This window comes from Sander vitreus, chromosome 14 (genome assembly GCF_031162955.1).
Source record: "Sander vitreus isolate 19-12246 chromosome 14, sanVit1, whole genome shotgun sequence".
Taxonomy (NCBI): Eukaryota; Metazoa; Chordata; class Actinopteri; order Perciformes; family Percidae; genus Sander; species Sander vitreus.
This window is the reverse complement of record NC_135868.1, coordinates 3,313,875-3,318,090: the sequence shown is the minus strand read 5'-3', so window position 1 is coordinate 3,318,090 and position 4,216 is coordinate 3,313,875. Positions and strand designations below refer to the sequence as shown.

The 4,216-nt window shown below is 41.2% G+C and overlaps 1 long non-coding RNA gene across 1 annotated transcript; it reads right to left on the bottom strand.

Moving 5' to 3' along the window:
• Positions 1-493: 493 nt before the first annotated feature.
• On the bottom strand, positions 494-1,621 carry LOC144528781 (uncharacterized). Its single transcript, XR_013502933.1, has 3 exons — positions 1,540-1,621; positions 841-894; positions 494-655 (listed from the first exon to the last, which is right to left on the bottom strand). It is a non-coding gene; the product is annotated as an uncharacterized LOC144528781 (long non-coding RNA).
• Between the last annotated feature and the right edge of the window lie 2,595 nt (positions 1,622-4,216).

Sequence of the window (4,216 nt, the reverse complement as noted above, 5' to 3'; positions counted from 1 at the left end):
CTAAAAGGAAACTTGTGTTGTTGATGACTGCAGAGGAGGCAGCAGTTGTTGGCTTTGTTGCAACTGTCGTTACTGCTGGGGCAGCTGTGGTTGATGCTGGAGCAGCTGTGGTCGTCGTTGCTGGGGAAGCTGTGGTCGTCGTTGCTGGGGAAGCTGTGGTCGTCGTTGCTGGGGAAGCTGTGGTCGTCGTTGCTGGGGAAGCTGTGGTCGCCGCTGCTGGGGAAGCTGTGGTCGTCGTTGCTGGGGGAAGCTGTGGTCGCCGTTGCTGGGGAAGCTGTGGTCGCCGTTGCTGGGGAAGCTGTGGTCGTCGCTGCTGGGGAAGCTGTGGTCGTCGTGGGGTCAGCTGTGGTCGTCGTAGGGGTCAGCTGTGGTGGTCGTAGGGTCAGCTGTGGTTGTCGTAGGGTCAGCTGTGGTTGTCGTAGGGTCAGCTGTGGTGGTTGTAGGGTCAGCTGTGGTCGCCGTAGGGTCAGCTGTGGTGGTCGTAGGGGTCAGCTGTGGTTGTCGTAGGGGTCAGCTGTGGTTGTCGTAGGGTCAGCTGTGGTGGTTGTAGGGTCAGCTGTGGTGGTTGTAGGGTCAGCTGTGGTGGTTGTGGTTGTTGTAGGGTCAGCTGTGGTTGTTGTAGGGGCAGCTGTGGTGGTCTGTGCATTGCCAGTGACTGTTTTGAGTAGAAATTGTTGGATCGGTTTCACATTTATTTCCACATTTCAAACTAATTTAACAACATACATTTTTCAGGCCACTGTCGTCTTTTCCAGTGCGTTGTCTGAGGCTGTTTAACAATGTCATGGATAGATAGGTTAGAACATTCCCATTTTTATTCCCCATTATTTTGAAACTTACCGACACACAGAAGAATAATGAGACAGATCTTCATCATTTTGGAAAGATGCTTTACTGTTGAAAAATATAAAATAATATTTTTTTGTTAGATTCAGTTAAGCAATGGCAACTAAATAGCATTAACTAACTAAATCTGTATTTATACTACTGCTAACTGATAGTCAGACATTATAGTAAATTGCCGTAGAATTTAGTGTCACTTTCTGTATATGTTGAAATTAATTATATTAATTTCTTTACATTATCCACTTCTTTATTTTTATCTTTGAGATTATAATCCTTTGTTAGTTGTAAATGCAAACTAACATTTATAAATGTTAGCATCTACAAATGAGGATTGTCAATGTATTGTTGTAGGCATTTACATTGTTTCTGGAATAAAACTTAAAAAAAGTTAAAAAATAAATAAATAAATTTAAAAAAAAAGATCTGTCTAATACCAACATACACAACATAGTTGTAGCTGTAGACACATACAATAATTAAAACATTTAAAATATGTTTCATCATCTTCAAGAAAAATATTAAACAAAGAGCAGATAAGTGTAACACCAACAATTATTACACCGACAGACCCTGGGTGATGATTATTATGATTATGATTATTATGATTATTATGACAATTGCATTGATATTGAAGAAAGACAGAAAACTTGCATTGATTGAAATTGGACTAATATTCATCATAGAAATACTTACAGGTTTTGTCTGCCGTAGATTTGTCTTGACTGCAGTGATTGAAGCTGTGATTCTCTCTGATTCCACCTGTTGCTGTTTGAAGTCCTCTACTGAACACACATCACCTTTTATACTCATTCACACAAAACAGGTAATATGATATCAGGTTGTAACCAACGTTCAGGAATTGTATGAATAATGGGGCTTTAAGGTGTGGTCATCCCTGTAATACGTCATTCTTAATTCTCAAGCACAAAATCTCCAGAATTTGTCCCTCCTATTTGAGAGAATCACAGTTTTCAATGTTGATTTTGAAGGATCCTTCTATTAGTTCTGCCTGGCTCATCAATCATCTGTGCCAGGTTGAGATTGTCACAAATTCTCAATTAAGTATCTATTCCTTATATGTCACTGTTGCGGGACAAGACTGGACCAGAATCAATTTGCAGTGAAAATCCACTAAGGTGGGCGCTTTATTTTTCTTTGTACAGCAAAATAAAGAGTGCAGCGGTGTAGCTGCCTTGTGGCGTGGCTAGTGTGCAGGGTTGGGTTAGGTCTTGGGGAAGTCTGCTGGGTAGGCGAGGTGCAGTAGGGGAGCTCACCGGTGAAATTGGGCAAGGAGGGGAGAGGAGACCTCGAGTTCCAGTGGAGTTTGACGAGACACCCAGCTCCCATTGTCCTCAGCTTGATTTATGAGCTTTCTGGGTGCAGGAAACAGAGCAGTGGTTAGCTTGAGTGGCAAACACAGACTCCCTTGCCTTAGTTGGTGTGGTTCCTTTAGTCCTGGCCTAAAGAGGGCAAACGAGCTGGAGGCGGTGATTAGTGGTTGCCAGCCGTGCCTTGTTGTAGGCTGGCAACGTAGGACGCCAAACACAATGGGAGACCTTTGAAGGCGTGTACCCGACATGGCAACGATACAGGGGCCATTTGGCCTCAGTCACATTTAATAAAAAAGACATTATGCTGTGCTTTCTACCCACATTTTGCTGCCGTTTGACATGGCGTACTCAGGATCTGCTCTTAACAGGAAGCCATTGGCTCATGTGCTTTACTTAAACTACCTCTGAGTTCACCCGACAGACCTTCACTATAAAAACTTTGCCAATTCAACCATTTTTTTATCAAATTGCCACGCCCCACCAGGGACAATACGAAACCAACGATTCATATGATTATGATGCTGCGTCATACAAGAACAAGGACACTGTGGTTCTTTGTATTTCACAATTAAATACTTTGAATGCTTTGCATGGAATATTAACATGCATAGAGCAGGCAAAACAATCACCACAGTATGCAATGTATGTTATAGCACTACATTACTCACATTGTAATGCAATCGAATACAAAGGAACTACACCATGGATATTAAATGTATTGATTACATTAGACATACTGTTCATGTTGGTGCTGTGTCAATGTTAACAGCAGTTAGTACAAGTTGTTTGCATGCTTGTGTTATGTCAAAAGAATATGCATCAAGTGAGAACTGAGAACTTCACAGAAATATACATCAAGTTTGTCAGTGTACTTAATTAGTGCATCTGTTAAAGAATATTATTTATTAAAAAAAATATTATTTTGTGTTTGTAAATAACATGAGTCACATTTAACATGTTGTGAAGCTGTGATGCTCTCTGCTGTTTTCTGGTTGATGTCGTCCACTGAACACACGTCACCTTTTATATCCATTCACACAAAACAGGTAATATGACATCAGGCTCTGACCAGGGACGCACATCATTTGTATGAGGAATTTTAGTTTTTTAAGGTGTGGCCACCCTTTGTAAAAGCCAAATTGCATGCCTCCTTTTTGGTTACTGCCTAAAGAAACCGGTTGAGGGACATTCCTTTCGAGACATGACGCTGGATTTGTGGGGAAGGTTTTTGTGAGGTTCTGGTTTGTTTTCCTCATAAGACTACATCAAGCGTTTTTGTCATTGTGCAGCGTATGTCTGGTTTTGTGTTTATTTGTGTATAGGTATAAGAGAGTGGAAGAACCACACCTTCAGTTCATTTGTTTTTTTAAGGTGTGGCCACCCCTTTAATAACTACATTTTACGTCTAAAAAAACCCGGGAACACCGCGACAAAGGAGGTGGACTCCACACACCAACATCCAAAACAATACAATGATCTGACACCAGACAACGACAACATAGAGACTAAATACACATGGTAACGATGTGAAACAAGGGACAGGTGACACGAGGGCTCAGGAACAGGTGAGACACATCGGGGGAGGGGGGGGCAGATAATCACAAAGGTGGAAAAACACAAGGCAGGAAGTAAAATAAGACATGACAAGAGAGAAAAACAGATATACAAATCCTCATCCTAACACATTATTGGTTAACTTATGTAACAATTTATACCTCCACGATCCTTGGAGAGACAAAAACCCAAATCTTAGACAATTTACCTGGTTTAAATCAGATGCCTCTATTAAATCTAGACTAGATTACTGGTTAGTAGCAAACACAATGCTAAGTCAAATTGCAAACTGTGAAATATCTCCTGCACCACTTACTGACCATTGCTGTATTGATTTATCAATAACCCCTACAGTACAGTTCGGTAGGAGGAAAGGGTACTGGAAATGTAATGCAAATCTCCTAAAAAATTATGAGTACTGTAGTGGCATTAAAAACCTTACAGGATGATTCCATATCGTCATACACTCAACAATGGGAATTTTT